At 49.4% G+C, this 17,664-nt stretch overlaps 1 protein-coding gene across 3 annotated transcripts in view; it reads left to right on the forward strand.

Moving 5' to 3' along the window:
* The window catches only part of LOC147121699 (rab GTPase-activating protein 1-like), a 307,168-nt gene that overhangs the window by 49,566 nt on the left and 239,938 nt on the right, over nucleotides 1-17,664 (forward strand). The window contains exon 2 of one of the 3 annotated variants that reach the window (XM_085982145.1): nucleotides 5,705-5,775. The exons of the other annotated variants lie outside the window; for them this stretch is intronic. The gene's annotated coding sequence lies outside the window, so the exon portion shown is untranslated. The remainder of the gene's footprint in view (nucleotides 1-5,704; nucleotides 5,776-17,664) is intronic. 3 annotated transcript variants of the gene reach the window in all.

The following is a 17,664-nucleotide window of genomic DNA, read 5'->3' on the forward strand; positions in this document are numbered from 1 at the left end:
ACTCATTTTTAAACAAGGGGTGAATGTGGTAAACCACTGTTATACCTGCCTGTATGAGTGTTTGTATTCCACTGTGTACATGTCTGTACATGCCTCGGCTGACTCCTCCCACGAGTCCAGGTATAAAGGTGACTGCTCCACAGTCCCTCTGTATTCTGGACTGGTCGACCACTCGAGGCACACCTTCATTCTCTTGTTAATAAAAGCCTGTTAGTTACTCGCTTAACCTTAGTCTTTTGAGTGATTGATAGCGCATCAAGTGGGTACCTTGATCAGAGTCCATTTGAATTGGTACTCCCCACCTGGGGAATACTTCTTCAGCTAAGACCCTGGCAACCGTCAAAGCGGTGCAATTTCGCGTGGGGAAAGCCTCTACCCAGCGGGTGAATTGGTCTATGACCACGAGGCAGTAGGTTTTGCCATGTGACGGTGGAAGGGGACCTGTGAAGTCTATCTGTATATGCTCCCAGGGCCCTCGCGGCCTTGGTTGATGTCCCATTTTGACTTTTATGGGTCGCCCGGGGTTATACTGCGCACAGGTGATACATCGATGGCAGTATCTCGCGATATCTCTTCCCATCCCCTTCCACCACCATTCTTTGCTGAGGCTTCCCATCATCGCTTCTCTCCTTGAGTGTACAAGCCCATGGTGGAGTTCTAATAGCGTATTTTGAATGCACTTGGGGGCCATTACCCTGTTGTCCTTTTGCCAGACACTATCGCTTCCCCGCTTTGCGCCTTGTTCTTCCCACGTACCTTTTTCGACGTTGGGGGTGTCCTCATGGAGTTCGTCAATACTTATCTCGTCCTCGGAGCTGCTCACCGGCTATTGGTACTTCGATCCTTTCTTGCTCTAGCGCCCTTTGTGCTGCTTGGTCCGCAGCCTGGTTCCCCTGGTGATTTAACCAGTCCGGGCTAGTCCGGTCCGGTTCCCTCTGATGTGCCTTAATCTTAATTACTGCTACCTGTTGGGGTTTGTCGCTAGCTTCTAGGAGGGCTTCTATCCTCAGCTGGTGTTTTATGGGATTGCCTCCCGTAGTAATGAATCCCCTCCTACCCCATGCAGTCATATAATCGTGGACCACCCCAAAGGCATACCTACTATCTGTGTAAATGTTCACGATTTTATTCTCTGACAACTCTAGTGCCCTGGCGAGAGCCACTAGCTCTGCCACTTGGGCCGATAGGCCTCCATCAATCCGTCCTGACTCTACGGTTTTTAATTCGCCATTAACCACCGCCCACCCCGTTCGGGGCAGCCCATCTATATACTTGCGTGAACCATCTACGTACAACGTCTCTTCCGCTGTCGCTAAAGGGGTGTCTTTTATCCTATCTTCTTCCAGGTTCATATCTACGTCCCCACAGTTGTGGGGCTCCCCAGTTCCCAGTATTCCTTCTGCTGGGTCCTCCCCTGTGTTTCTAACAATGGTTACTGCTTTACTCGGAAGGAGGAGGACGGCCTCCCACTTGGCACGTCTCATGTTCGAGACGGATCTTAATTTCCCGGTATTCAGCATCTCTACCAGAGTGTGTTTAGTGTGCAATATAATGTTTCCTGTCATTACTATCGGCTCACTAACCTTTACTGCCCAAGCCGCACAATCCAATGCAGCTATGCACCGGGAGAGCCCTGTGACTACCGGTCCCTCCGCTGTGGAATAGTAGGCGACGGGCCTTCTTTTATCCCCATGATCCTGTGTAACTACTGTGTAAAACCCTTCTTCATTGTTGCTATGTATGTGGAAGTCCTTACTCATATCTGGCAGTCCTAGCCCTGGGGCTGATACTAGCTCAGACTTCAGTTGAGTATAAGCTTCCTCTTGTTCCGGTCCCCAATCTATCGGTTCCAACGCGGGTTTACCCCCTTTCACTAATCTTTGTATAGGTTCTGCTAATTTAGCGAACCCCGGGATAAAATTTCGACTGTAATTAAAGAGCCCCAGTACCTTCCTGACTCCGCGTACTGTTACGGGTCTCGGCATGCCCTGGACAGCGCGTTTCCTGTCCTGTGGCATTTCTTTAAGTCCTTGGGAGATTAGATGTCCCAGGTATAGGACCTGAGTTTTTCCTATCTGTGCTTTTTTAGGGCTTACCTTGAGGCCAGCCGTCTCTAGGGCCCTTAGTACTAAATATAGGGTTGCCAGATGGTCTGCCTTCGTTTCCGAGGCTATTAGTATGTCGTCGACGTACTGCAAAATAGTGCTTTCTTTAGGTACTTCTATCTGTTTTAGGATATCACTCATGACGCGGTGAAAAATAGCTGGGCTATTATGGAATCCCTGTGGCAATCGGGTCCACGTATATTGTTTATCCCCTACTGTGAATGCAAATTTCTCTTGTGATTCCAGATCTAATGGGAGTGCCCAGAATCCGTTAGCTATGCCTAAAACGGTGAATATCTTCTGTTCAGGGGATAGCCCATTCAAAATTGTTGAGAGGCTGGCAACGATGGGGTGTAATTTAGGAGTGACCCTGTTGAGGGCCGTATAGTCTATAGTCAACCTATAGCTCCCATCAGGTTTCTCTACTGGCCATGTGGGGGAATTAGTAGTGCTCGTGGTTTCCCTCAGGATACCCCTTTCTACTAGCCCCATCACTATGTCCACGACTACCTTCCTGGCCTCCGCCTTTATTGGGTACTGGCGGTGGGATTAGCCAATGTCCCACCCCGACTCACAGGAGCCATCTCGACTATTTCAACGTCCCCCTTGCCTGCAGGGGCTGTTGGTTCTGCACTGTAATATGGGGGAAGGGAGGTGGTGTCTGGACAAGTCCCCATTCGCCCCCCCTCGTATACCTTACACTCTAATTCCTTTATAATCTTTGCTTGACATTTCGCCTTTGTCTCTAGTTCCGTAACCATCTGTACTTTGTCTTATGCAACTTTCTTTATTATGTTTACTTGTTCAATGAGTCCTGCTAGTTGGTGTACTAATAACACTCCTGCCTTCTTGGTTTTATCCTTTGTCTGTTTAGTCAACCAGCGTCTCTGGAGTTCTAAAGCTGTGACACATCCCACCCGTCTTTCTGCATCTTCTTAATTAACGACTGTCGGTTTGTCATATAAGAATATGTGAGGGAGCCCGAAGGCCCCTCTTAACTTCCTCACCTGACATCACCGCTGCTTCACCGATCGTTCCTTCGTGTCTGGAGATCTGTTCCTTAGAGAGCCCCCCTATTCTTTCCTTCCGAGAATACCCGAGCTTCTTGTCGCACTCTATGCCAGCGTTCTCAGAGGTCCGGGTTTGTCTTTCTCTCAAAACTGCCCGGACGTGTAACGCTTGCTTGTTGGACGGGGTTTCTACCTGTTTACCTGATCAGGGTCCTACAACACCGACACTAATAATCTCCTAGTTCACTTAGCAACATGATATAATGCAGAAAAATGTTAACCGTACTCGACTAGTATCACGACTTTAGAACACCATGGAGTCTCGGCACCTACTTCATGGTCCTGGCCTTCGCGTGGGGCATTTGCCCTCTTAACAACCGGCCTGAGGCTAGGTGTCTGAGACAAGTGTCCTCCTGATCTGAGGTTTTACTTAGTTACTATTACACAAATACAAATACACACATACAAATCAAGTAGTGTCTCTTACCCACTCAGTCTGTGTCCCAGATTCGTTTTGGTGCCGCTTCGCCGTTCAGTTGCCTTGTCGAGTGTCTCTGATTTATGGGCGGTCAAAAATCTGACTACTCACCCTGGTCACTGATTCGAACGACTGTTCAGCTCCGTGGCACCCTGCTCGCAGCGCCAATTTGTTGTAGGAAAAATGATTCCTCGGAAACTAGACTTTGAGTAAGAGAGACAACTTTATTAAATGACAGCGCTCTGGGAGAAGCGTCTGCAACCACGCGGCCTGCGAGAGCACCTTCTCCCCGATTGTAGTACGTGCCGAGCTTATATACAATTCCAAGAAGTTGGTTTTAGATCATTTACATTCATCCAATCAATTCGTTTATTAGCGCATATTGTTATTTTCCTCTAGTCAGGAGTTTACACACTTGTGTTGCCAATTCTGCCTCTTCAGGTCTTCGTTCCGTCTTGTTCCCCGGCGGAATGTGATTAGTTCGATAATAGGATACAAGTGATTAGTTTGATGATAGGATACCAGTGAACCTTGTTAGCCCTCAGTGATTCAATTAGTCCCAGTCAGCGAATTTGTTGTTTATGTCTTTTCCAGCAAAATCTTGTCCAGCAATCTTGTCCAGCAAAATTTTATTCTAACACTGTCATGGACAGATGCATCTGCGACAGGTAGATTGGTGAGAACGAGTAAGTTTTGCCCTCATGTTGTTTCTCTCACCACCTGTCGCAAGCCCAGACTGGCAGTTATGTCCTTCAGGACTCGGCCAACTCGGTCAGTAGTGGTGCTACCGAGCCACTCTTGGTGATGGACATTGAAGTCCCCCACCCAGAGTACATTCTGTGTCCTTGCTGCTCTCAGTGCTTCTTGCAAGTAGTGTTCAACATGAAGGAGTATTGATTCATCAGCTGAGGGAGGGCGGTTGGTGGTAATCAGCAGGAGGTTTCCTTGCCCATGCTTGACGTGAAGCCATGAAACTTCATGGGGTCCAGAGTCAATGTTGAGGACTCCCAGGGCCACTCCTTCCCGACTGTATGTCACTGTGCCGCCACCCCTGGTGGGTCTGTCCTGCCGGTTTGACAGGACATACCCAGGGATGGTGATGGAGGAGTTTGGGACATTGGCTGAAATTCTGTGAGTATGACTCTGTCAGGCTGTTGCTTGACTAGTCTGTGGGACAGCTCTCCCAATTTTGGCACAAGTCCCCAGATGTTGGTGAGGAGGACCTTGCAGGGTTGACTGGGCCGGGTGTGCCGTTGCCGTGTCCGTAGCCGGTGCCGGGTGGTCCATCCGGTTTCATTTTTATTATTTTGTTTTGTAGCGGTTACAACTGAGTGGCTTGCTCGGCCATTTTAGAGGGCAATTAAGAGTCAACCACATTGTTGTGGGTCTGGAGTCACATATAGGCCAGACCGGGTAAGGACGGCAGATTTCCTTCCCTAAAGGACATTTGTGAACCAGAAGGGTTTTTACGACAATCTGATAGTTTCACGCCTTCTGTATTCTGGTAATCCAGTTTCAAAGTATTTCAATTATATCTGTAGGGAAGTATCTGCTTTGTTTTGTGTTTAAGGTTAAAAAAAAGAATTTGGAAAACCTGATTTTATTAAAAAAGGTCTAGCAGTCTCCTTCTCATAGCCATTGATTTGTAAAGTGAATAGTTTCTTCCTGAGTTTGTCTTGGAATTGTACTTTATTTAACTAGGCTGACACTCTAGTGCAGTACAGAGGGAATGCTGCAGTGTTGGAGGTGCCGTCATTTAGATAAGACATTAAACTGAGGCCCTGTCTGCCCTCTCAGGTGGACGTAGAAGACCTCAAGGCACTATTTTGAAGATCAGGGGAGTTATCCCTGGTGTCCTGGCCAATATTTATCCCTCAATCAACATCACAAAAACATCACACAAAAAAAATGATCTGGTCATTATCACATTACTGTTTGTGGGAGCTTGCTGTGTGCAAATTGTCTGCCGTGTTTCCTACATTACAACAGTGACTATACTTCAAAAGTACTTCATTGGGTGTACAGCACTTTGTGACGTCCTGAAGTCGTGAGAGGCGCTGTATAAATGCAAGTCTTTCTTTTCTTTCTTTAACTGTCTTAACAACCTGCAGCATCACATTCTGACATGATCTGGTGATGAAGAGCTGCGAGCAATCCCTGAGGACACAGTGGCTGCTGTCAGGTACATTGACATAGCTTTTATTGTGAAGAGGAATTAATGGATACTCAGGAATGAGTTACAGGATTTATGTGAAGAATAACCAGTACTGTAAATCAGCAAATGTTACCCCAAGTTTCATATTTCATGCAGTCTGAGGCTGCCACTGATTTACACACAATTAATTTTGAGACCGTTGATTCACCGAGTGCAAAACATGCAAGCAGCAGCAAATTTGCGGCAATACAGCATTTTGCACATCATTCAAACAACCGTATCTTCATACACACAGCAGCAGCTGTTGAAGCTTTAAACTTGCACAGAGTAGTCAGGCCAAATTCAGACTTCATAAAAGTGGGGCTGGTGGTTTTGGTGTCTGTATAAAATTCCATGTAGACAGGAGATCCCGCCCTTCAAAGCATCGCTTTACGTTGTGATGTATAATACTATGCAACAAAAAAAAAACGGTTTTAAGTCAGAGGCTGTATGTTGTGAGTTTGATGTAAATGCAGTAAATTTAAATTTTTGGGGACCTGTTCAGGTTGCGAATATTTCAAAAGATGACAGTTTACAGTATATGGAAGTTCATCTAACTGAGGAGGCTGGATGATGCGAGAAACCTTGAGCAAAGCTTGAGCAGTTTATAAATGTCCTCTGGACTGAAATTAGAGAAAACTCAGAAATCATCCCCTTCGCATCTCATTACTTACAAATGTGGGTGTTTCCATTTGCCGTGGCATTGCATTGTTATTTTTGTTGGTGGTTGGCATTGGTATGGTGCCAGTTGCCAATGCTTTCCATGTCTGTGATCTACCCCAACACTGAGGCAAGACCTTTGATTGTGCCATAATTAATTCCAGGCTTATTGAACAATAATTGGCACTTGTCTAAGCTACTGGTACATTCTGTTTCTGGTTTTATATAGTGAGTAATAGATGCCCACAAGACAGTTACTCGTCAAGTCCTTCAGCACGTGGCACTGAGACAACAGCCTTGACATTACTGTATTTGTTCCATTTCTTGGGTGTGCCTTTATTCCAACGAGAAGAGCTATGTGGCACAGAGTGTGTTAAACATAAGAACATAAGAAGTAGGAGCAGGAGTAGGCCATACGGCCCCTCGGGCCTGCTCCGCCATTCAATAGGATCATGGCTGATCCAAACCTAGACTCACGTCCACTTCCCTGCCCTCTCCCCGTAACCCCTAATTCCCTTATCAGCTAGGAAACTGTCTATCTCCGTTTTAAATTTATTTAATGTCGCAGCTTCCACAGCTCTCTGAGGTAGCAAATTCCATAGATTTACTACCCTTTGAGTGAAGAAGTTTCTCCTCATCTCAGTTTTGAAAGGGCAACCCCTTATTCTAAGATTATGCCCCCTGGTTCTAGTCTCACCCATCATTGGAAACATCCTCCCCGCATCCACCCGATCAAGCCCCCTCACAATCTTACATGTTTCGATAAGATCACCTCTCATTCTTCTGTATTCCAATGAGTAGAGTCCCAACCTACTCAACCTTTCCTCATAAGTCAATCCCCTCATCTCCAGAATCAACCGAGTGAACCTTCTCTGAACTGCCTCGAGAGCAAGTATATCTTTTAAATGTGGAAACCAAAACTGCACGCAGTATTCCAGGTGTGGCCTCACCAGTACCCTGTATAACTGCAGCAAGACTTCCCTGTTTTTATACTCCATCCCCCTTGCAATAAAAGCCAAGATTCCATTGGCCTTCCTGATCACCTGCTGCACCTGCATACTAACTTTTTGTGTTTCATGTACCAGGACCCCCAGATCCCTTTGTACTGTAGCACTTTGCAGTTTCTCTCCATTTAGATAATAACTTGCTCTTTGATTTTTTCTGCCAAAGTGCATAACCTCACACTTTCCAACATTATATTCCATCTGCCAAATCTCTGCCCACTCACTTAGCCTGTCTATGTCCTTTTGCAGGTTTTTTATGTCCTCCTCACTCACTGCTTTCCCTCCCATCTTTGTATCGTCGGCAAACTTGGATATGTTGCACTCGGTCCCTTCCTCCAAATCGTGAATATAGATTGTAAAGAGTTGGGGTCCCAGCACTGACCCCTGCGGGACACCACTAGTTACTGATTGCCAACCCGAGAACGAACGATTTATCCCAACTCTCTGTTTTCTGTTAGATAGCCAATCTTCCACCCATGCCAGTATATTACCCCCAATCCTGTGATTTTTTATCTTGTGCAGTAATCTTTTGTGTGGCACCTTGTCAAATGCCTTTTGGAAGTCCAAATACACCACATCCACTGGTTCCCCTTTATCCACCCCGTTTGTTACGTCCTCAAAGAATTCGAGCAAATTTGTCAAACCTGACTTCCCCTTCGTAAAACCATGCTGACTCTGTCCGATTAAATTATGCTTATCCAAATGTCCTGTTACTGCTTCGTGTTGAAGTGAGTTGACTTGATGGTTTATCAAGAGATGGCGTACGCTTAATTTCTGTGACTTGCTTAGTGCAGGTTGATAAAGGTAGGAAGCAGTTGTTGGAATTGTGTGTATTAAACAGGAATTACTTACTGTCATTTTGATTCTTTGAACAGTAATTCTGATTTACAGTTGATTATACCCTACCCTCTTAAGGCTCTTTGATCCAGGGACTGCATGATTCTTGTTAAACAATTAGCTGCAGTTTTGGAAATATTGTAGTAGCATGTTATAGCAGAGTACTGGACTGCACATCAGTGTGCAACAGCTCTCCAAATTGCTCTTTGGTAAATAAGCTGGGAACTCAAGGCGACCAGCCTGTTAAAAGTTGACTTTGGATGATTTTCTCTGTGTGCCGTCACTCACCGTGAGTTCAGAATGGCTACAGTTTTTATTTATTTTTGTAGGCAGCACCTCCCAAACCCGCAACCTCTACTGCCTAGAAGGACAAGGGCAGCAGGCGCATGAGAACACCATCACCTCCAAGTCACACACCATCCTGACTTGGAAGTATATCGCCGATCCTTCATCGTCACTGGGTCAAAATCCTGGAACTCCCTCCCTAACAGCACTGTGGGAGTACCTTCACCACACAGACTGCAGTGGTTCAAGAAGGCGGCTCACCACCACCTTCTCAAGGGCAACTAGGGATGGGCAATAAATGCTGGCCTTGCCAGCGACGTCCACATCCCATGAACGAATAAAAAAAAAACCAATTACTTTGAGTTCTGTTGAAAGGATGTCTGAAGGATTTAATTTTGCACCTTACTAATACTGTCAAAATCCCACTCTTGTTCATTACGGCTGCAGAATTAGTGATTTCACTGCCTCAGTTCACTTCGCTTTTACGAAATCAGAATCAAGGATAGGGATTACTGTGCTGGTTGCAGTTTTGGCCCAAAGAGGGGGTATACTGAGATCATAAAGTCATAGAATGATACAGCGCCGAAGGAGGTCATTCGGCCCATCGTGCCTGTACTGGCTCTTTGGTAGAGCTATCCGATTAGTTCCACTTCCCTGCTCTTTCTCCATAGCCCTGTAAATGTTTTCCCTTCAAGTATTTATGATAGTTTTTTTTAAATCAACAGAAAGTTGACTAGGTCAACAACAACTTGTATTTATATAGGTCCTTTAACGTAGTAAAACGCCACAAGGCGCGTCACAGCAGTATTAAAAGACAAAAAATGTTGACACCGAGCCACATAAGGAGAAATTAGGGCAGGTGACTAAAAGCTTGGTCAAAGAGGTAGGTTTTAAGGAGCGTCTTAAAGGAGGAAAGAGACGTAGAGAGGCGGAGAGGTTTAGGCAGGGAATTCCAGAGCTTAGGGCCTAGGCAACAGAAGGCACGGCCACCAATGGTTGAGCGATTATAATCAGGGATGTTCAAGAGGGCAGAATTAGAGGAGCGCAGATATCTCGGGGGGGGCGGGGGGGGCTGGAGGAGATTACAGAGATAGGGAGGGGCGAGGCCATGGAGGGATTTGAAAACTAGGATAATTTTGAAATCGAGGCGTTGCTTAACGGGGAGCAAATGTAGGTCAGCGAGCACAGGGGTGATGGGCAAACGGGACTTGGTGCGAGTTAGGACACGGGCAGCCGAGTTTTGGATGACCTGAAGTTTATGTAGGGTAGCATGTAGGAGGCCAGCTAGGAGTGGATTGGAATAGTGAACTCTAGAGGTAACAAAGGCATGGGTGAGGGTTTCAGCAGCAGATGAGCTGAGGCAAGGGCGGAGACAGGCGATGTTACGGAGGTGGAAATAGGCGGTCTCAGTTATGCTGTGGATATGTGGTCGGAAGCTCATTTCGGGGTCAATTATGACACCAATGTTGCGAACAGTGTGGTTCAGCCTCAGACAGATGTTAGGGAGAGGGATGGAGTTAGTGGCTAGGGAATGAAGTTTGTGGCGGGGACCAATGGCTTCGGTCTTCCCAATAGTTAATTGGAGAAAATTTCTGCTCATCCAGAACTGGATGTCGGACAAGCAGTCTGACAATTCAGTGAAGGTTTAGAACAGAAGTTTTGCTGTAGGCAGTCCATGAAGTATAGAAACTTCTAAAATGGAATTTGGATACCAGGAGTCTGGTTTTGGTGCCTCTTGCTGTGAAGGTACTTGTTATTGAGGTTTAAGCAGCGTTGGAATTCAACATAAGAACATTAGAAATAGGAGCAGGAGTAGGCCATTTGGCCCCTCGAGCCTGCTCCACCATTCAATGCGATCATGGCCGCTCTGGTCTTGGCCTCAACTCCACTTTCCTGCCCGCTCCCCATACCCTTGACTCCCCTGTAGCTCAAAAATCTGTCTATCTCTACCTTATATATATTCAATGACCCAGCCTCCACAGCTCTCTGGGCTAGAGAATCCCAAAGATTCACGACCCTCTGAGAGAAGAAATTCCTCCTCATCTCCATCTTAAATGAAGGTCACACCTTCCCACCTGCTGCCCAGTTCAGGTTTAGATTTGGTGAAAGTCTGATTCAAAGGATGAACAGTGGTTTGGCAAGTTCAGCCGTGTTGCTTGCTGACCTGTGGCATGCAGAGCGTGCTGGCCCTCGGATGTGGGGTTGAGAATGGGAAAGACACTTACGTGGCAGGTGCCAAACAAGGTGTGCCGATCAAAAGAGGATTTGTGGTGTTACTGAAGGGGAAGCATGGACAAAAGTTAAAACAGTTCCATTATCAGCTGAGCTGTTAACGGTCAAGGCCACTAATGTGCGATCATTACGCAGTTTGAAGTAGAGGTGGATTTTGTGCGTGTACTTTGCCACTTCCATTTTTATAGTACTGGAAATCTTTCACTTCTCATTTGTTGAACCCAACCATTTATTTAAAGGAAATTAATCAGATCAAATACCGAGCATCTCTGCTACACAGATTGTACAGCTACCAGTAAGAGGTACGACCTTCAGCATCAAACCACGTGGCTCCTCCGTAGCACTGGTTTGCAATGCATCTGCTGGCTTAGAGAGCATGAATGGGCATGAGCAGCACAGATATGATGCTAATACTAATGTAATCATACTCTTCTCATTCAAACCTTACAAAATGAGAAGATATTCAAATCAGTTTTTAATAATCAGTAGTTTATCTTTATTTTTAAAGACAAGGCCATGTCTAGTGGTTAGCACTGTTGCCTCAGCGCCAGGGACCCGGGTTCAAATCCGGCCTCGGGTGACTGTCTGTGTGGAGTTTGCACATTCTCCCCGTGTTTGCGTGGGTTTTCTCCGGGTGCTCCGGTTTCCTCCCACAGTCCAAAGATGTGCGGGTTAGGTTGATTGGCTATGATAAAAATTGGCCCTTAGTGTGAGGGGATTAAATACGTGGGGTTACGGGGACAGGGCTTGTGTGGGATGGCTGTCGGTGTAGGGACCGGGTGCTAGGGTTTGGATGATCAGCCATGATCTCGTTGAATGGCGGAGCAGGCTCGAAGGGCCGAATGGCCTACTCCTGCTCCTATCTTCTATGTTTCTAGGGCCATTCCCAGGCTACCCTGGGGAATCCTCCTTCGGCCCATCGGAGCTGAGAGCTGCTAATGGCTCCTTCCAGGGCTGAGTAAAGGCCCCAGGAGGTCCTAGTATAATGGCAATTGATCCAGAGGGATTGATTACCTTTATAAAAATGCCTTAGGAGTTGAAGAGAAAAATGTAAACGCTCAGCTGCTTAGGCCTGGGATCAGCCCCATGGTTCACCTTGCTGAGCGGTTTCGTGCTGCTCCGACCTACACGAGTGGAATGGGACGGGTGCCTCCAAACTGCCTATTAGAGGCATGGGCCACTCTTCCCCGATCCCCTTAATGAGCCCATCCCCACAATTTGGGATGGGATCTGCGGCGGGCTTCGTGGACAGACGGGAGCTGCGGCTGCCACACCTCCGCCCGCACATCTGGACTCCTGCAATGTCGGGGCCAGGATTTCTACGCCTCTTCCACAGGTTTCGTATGTAAAAGCCTGTTACTAAGCAATACAGACGAGGAAGGTTAAATTCCTGTTCTCTGCTGAGTAAATATTGGAGGTGGGGGGCAGGGGGGGTTCTGCAGTGAGAGTGTGACAGTTGACCTCAGTATCTGGGACTAGGTTGGGGCAGAAAATCATTAGTGATTCCACTTTTACTTGCAATCCTGCTGGATAGTGAGCATATGGCGACATAAAGTAAGGACGGGATTGGGTTTGCTGTGATGTTCCAAAACCCTGCTGATCCTCACTGGCTAGGTTCACATGACAAATGGTTCCTTGAGCAAAATATTAGAGGGCTAGCACCTATGGGACTCTGCCTCAGTAAGAGTGTGGGGGGAAAATGGAAAGGAGAACAAGCTTCTTTAACATTTACCCCCACCCACACCTCTGACCCAGTCTGAGGGCAGTGTACAGCAGCCTAGCCTCCTCCTTACCCTCTGACCCAGTCTGAGGACAGTGTACAGCAGCCTAGCCTCCTCCTTACACCCTGACCCAGTCTGAGGACAGTGTACAGCAGCCTAGCCTCCTCCTTACCCCCCCTGACCCAGTCTGAGGACAGTGTACAGCAGCCTAGCCTCCTCCTTACCCCCCTGACCCAGTCTGAGGACAGTGTACAGCAGCCTAGCCTCCTCCTTACCCCCCTGACCCAGTCTGAGGACAGTGTACAGCAGCCTAGCCTCCTCCTTACCCCCCTGACCCAGTCTGAGGGCAGTGTACAGCAGCCTAGCCTCCTCCTTACCCCACTGACCCAGTCTGAGGACAGTGTGCAGCAGCCTAGCCTCCTCCTTACACCCTGACCCAGTCTGAGGGCAGTGTACAGCAGCCTAGCCTCCTCCTTACACCCTGACCCAGTCTGAGGGCAGTGTACAGCAGCCTAGCCTCCTCCTTACACCCTGTGACCCAGTCTGAGGACAGTGTACAGCAGCCTAGCCTCCTCCTTACCCCCCCTGACCCAGTCTGAGGACAGTGTACAGCAGCCTAGCCTCCTCCTTACCCCCCTGACCCAGTCTGAGGACAGTGTGCAGCAGCCTAGCCTCCTCCTTACCCCCCTGACCCAGTCTGAGGACAGTGTACAGCAGCCTAGCCTCCTCCTTATCCCCCTGACCCAGTCTGAGGGCAGTGTACAGCAGCCTAGCCTCCTCCTTACCCCCCCTGACCCAGTCTGAGGACAGTGTACAGCAGCCTAGCCTCCTCCTTACACCCCTGACCCAGTCTGAGGACAGTGTACAGCAGCCTAGCCTCCTCCTTACCCCGTGACCCAGTCTGAGGACAGTGTACAGCAGCCTAGCCTCCTCCTTACCCCCCCTGACCCAGTCTGAGGACAGTGTACAGCAGCCTAGCCTCCTCCTTACCCCCCCTGACCCAGTCTGAGGACAGTGTACAGCAGCCTAGCCTCCTCCTTACACCCTGACCCAGTCTGAGGGCAGTGTACAGCAGCCTAGCCTCCTCCTTACACCCTTGACCCAGTCTGAGGACAGTGTACAGCAGCCTAGCCTCCTCCTTACCCTCTGACCCAGTCTGAGGACAGTGTACAGCAGCCTAGCCTCCTCCTTACACCCTGACCCAGTCTGAGGGCAGTGTACAGCAGCCTAGCCTCCCTCCTTACACCCTGACCCAGTCTGAGGGCAGTGTACAGCAGCCTAGCCTCCTCCTTATCCCCCTGACCCAGTCTGAGGACAGTGTACAGCAGCCTAGCCTCCTCCTTACCCCGTGACCCAGTCTGAGGACAGTGTACAGCAGCCTAGCCTCCTCCTTACCCTGTGACCCAGTCTGAGGACAGTGTGCAGCAGCCTAGCCTCCTCCTTACCCCCCTGACCCAGTCTGAGGACAGTGTACAGCAGCCTAGCCTCCTCCTTACACCCCTGACCCAGTCTGAGGACAGTGTACAGCAGCCTAGCCTCCTCCTTACCCTGTGACCCAGTCTGAGGGCAGTGTACAGCAGCCTAGCCTCCTCCTTACCCTCTGACCCAGTCTGAGGACAGTGTACAGCAGCCTAGCCTCCTCCTTACCCCACTGACCCAGTCTGAGGACAGTGTACAGCAGCCTAGCCTCCTCCTTACACCCTGATCCAGTCTGAGGACAGTGTACAGCAGCCTAGCCTCCTCCTTACAGCCTGACCCAGTCTGGGGACAGTGTACAGCAGCCTAGCCTCCTCCTTACCCCCCTGACCCAGTCTGAGGGCAGTGTACAGCAGCCTAGCCTCCTCCTTACCCCTCTGACCCAGTCTGAGGACAGTGTACAGCAGCCTAGCCTCCTCCTTATCCCCCTGACCCAGTCTGAGGGCAGTGTACAGCAGCCTAGCCTCCTCCTTACCACACCCCTGACCCAGTCTGAGGACAGTGTACAGCAGCCGAGCCTCCTCCTTACCCCTCTGACCCAGTCTGAGGACAGTGTACAGCAGCCTAGCCTCCTCCTTACACCCCTGACCCAGTCTGGGGACAGTGTACAGCAGCCTAGCCTCCTCCTTACCCCCCTGACCCAGTCTGAGGGCAGTGTACAGCAGCCTAGCCTCCTCCTTACACCCCTGACCCAGTCTGAGGGCAGTGTACAGCAGCCTAGCCTCCTACTTACACCCTGACCCAGTCTGAGGACAGTGTACAGCAGCCTAGCCTCCACCTTACACCCTGACCCAGTCTGAGGGCAGTGTACAGCAGCCTAGCCTCCTCCTTACCCTCTGACCCAGTCTGAGGACAGTGTACAGCAGCCTAGCCTCCTCCTTACCCCCCATGACCCAGTCTGAGGGCAGTGTACAGCAGCCTAGCCTCCTCCTTACACCCTGACCCAGTCTGAGGGCAGTGTACAGCAGCCGAGCCTCCTCCTTACCCCTCTGACCCAGTCTGGGGACCGTGTACAGCAGCCTAGCCTCCTCCTTACCCTGTGACCCAGTCTGGGGACCGTGTACAGCAGCCTAGCCTCCTCCTTACCCTGTGACCCAGTCTGAGGACAGTGTACAGCAGCCTAGCCTCCTCCTTACCCCCCTGACCCAGTCTGAGGACAGTGTACAGCAGCCTAGCCTCCTCCTTACCCCCCTGACCCAGTCTGAGGGCAGTGTACAGCAGCCTAGCCTCCTCCTTACCCCTCTGACCCAGTCTGAGGACAGTGTACAAGACCTAGCCTCCTCCTTACCACCCGTGACCCAGTCTGAGGACAGTGTACAGCAGCCTAGCCTCCTCCTTACACCCTGACCCAGTCTGAGGACAGTGTACAGCAGCCTAGCCTCCTCCTTATCCCCCTGACCCAGTCTGAGGACAGTGTACAGCAGCCTAGCCTCCTCCTTACCCCCCTGACCCAGTCTGAGGACAGTGTGCAGCAACCTAGCCTCCTCCTTACCCCGTGACCCAGTCTGAGGACAGTGTGCAGCAGCCTAGCCTCCTCCTTACCCCCCTGACCCAGTCTGAGGGCAGTGTGCAGCAGCCTAGCCTCCTCCTTACCCCCATGACCCAGTCCGAGGACAGTGTACAGCAGCCTAGCCTCCTCCTTAACCCCCTTACCCAGTCTGGGGTCAGTGTACAGCAGCCTAGCCTCCTCCTTACCCCGTGACCCAGTCTGAGGACAGTGTACAGCAGCCTAGCCTCCTCCTTACCCTCTGACCCAGTCTGAGGACAGTGTACAGCAGCCTAGCCTCCTCCTTACCCCCCTGACCCAGTCTGGGGACAGTGTACAGCAGCCTAGCCTCCTCCTTACCCTGTGACCCAGTCTGAGGACAGTGTACAGCAGTCTAGCCTCCTCCTTACCCTCTGACCCAGTCTGAGGACAGTGTACAGCAGCCTAGCCTCCTCCTTACCCCGTGACCCAGTCTGAGGACAGTGTACAGCAGCCTAGCCTCCTCCTTACCCTCTGACCCAGTCTGAGGACAGTGTACAGCAGCCTAGCCTCCTCCTTACCCCCCTGACCCAGTCTGGGGACAGTGTACAGCAGCCTAGCCTCCTCCTTACCCTGTGACCCAGTCTGAGGACAGTGTACAGCAGCCTAGCCTCCTCCTTACCCTCTGACCCAGTCTGAGGACAGTGTACAGCAGCCTAGCCTCCTCCTTACCCCCCTGACCCAGTCTGGGGACAGTGTACAGCAGCCTAGCCTCCTCATTACCCCGTGACCCAGTCTGAGGGCAGTGTGCAGCAGCCTAGCCTCCTCCTTACCCCCCTGACCCAGTCTGAGGACAGTGTGCAGCAACCTAGCCTCCTCCTTACCCCCCTGACCCAGTCTGAGGGCAGTGTGCAGCAGCCTAGCCTCCTCCTTACCCCCATGACCCAGTCTGAGGACAGTGTACAGCAGCCTAGCCTCCTCCTTACCCTCTGACCCAGTCTGAGGACAGTGTACAGCAGCCTAGCCTCCTCCTTACCCCCCTGACCCAGTCTGAGGACAGTGTACAGCAGCCTAGCCTCCTCCTTACCCCCCTGACCCAGTCTGAGGACAGTGTACAGCAGCCTAGCCTCCTCCTTACCCCCCTGACCCAGTCTGAGGACAGTGTACAGCAGATTCACATTGATGATCCAGTCTGAGGCTAGTGTGTACAATAGCCTCGCTGACCCAGACTGAAGGTGATGTGTGCAAATTGGCTGCTGCTTTTCCTACATTACTACAGTGTCTACGCTTCTGAAGTACTTCATTGGCTGTAAAGCACTTTGGGGCGCCCCGAGGTTGTGAAATACGCTATATAAATGCAAGTCTTTCTTTTTTTAGCTTGATTTTTGGCTTGCTGAATTGTCTTCAGAAGTTTAATTCTCCACCTTGTCATGATCTCTCCCTCCACCCTCTCTCTTGTCTTGGAAGCCCAACGAGGATGTTTAATTGATGAACTGCAGATCAGTGTTGCTGATAAATAGATATAATACTCTTTGCATTCAGAATATAAGTTTTAAACACTGCTATCAAATCACCCATTCCTCACTCTGTTCTAACAGAAGCAGCCCCAGCCTTGTCCTAGCTGTCTCTTGCTGAATAACATTTCGGCATTTCCATCTCTGTAATGTCACTGCACCTGAAAGCTGATAGGTTGGACTTTGCCATTCACAGAGTTGATTGCTGACTTCATGGTGCCACTTTATGCTTACTGTGAAGAGTTAATTCCATGTTACTGCAATGGCTGTGGCCCTCGTGGTTACTGCCTTCACCCTGGTGTTTTAGCTGTGGAGGTGCTTTTTAAGTAATGTCTTCGCACTCTCTTGTTTTCCCCATTTAATTTGGACCTCTGATTGATAGATCAGTACTTTCAGTGATTTGACTTTTTTAACTGAATTGGTTGGTTGAATACAAAGGTTAAGATTAGAGATAATGCAGTTGGTATCACATGACTAATTACAGTATATATTGTCTAGGCTTTAAATGTTTACATATATGTGGTTGAGTGTTTTTTTATGTAGACAAATCTACTTGTTACTGACTGTCTTACTGTTACTATTTTACAGTGATTTAGGCCAATCTGCTGTGACAGTAAACTGATTTCTGGACTGCGATGAGTAGCCTTGGTGGGGGATAAGAAAAACTAAATGGTGTCTCTGGT

Source organism: Somniosus microcephalus, chromosome 3, assembly GCF_052327205.1.
Source record: "Somniosus microcephalus isolate GS21.2 chromosome 3, FLI_Smic_1.0, whole genome shotgun sequence".
Lineage (NCBI taxonomy): Eukaryota > Metazoa > Chordata > Chondrichthyes > Squaliformes > Somniosidae > Somniosus > Somniosus microcephalus.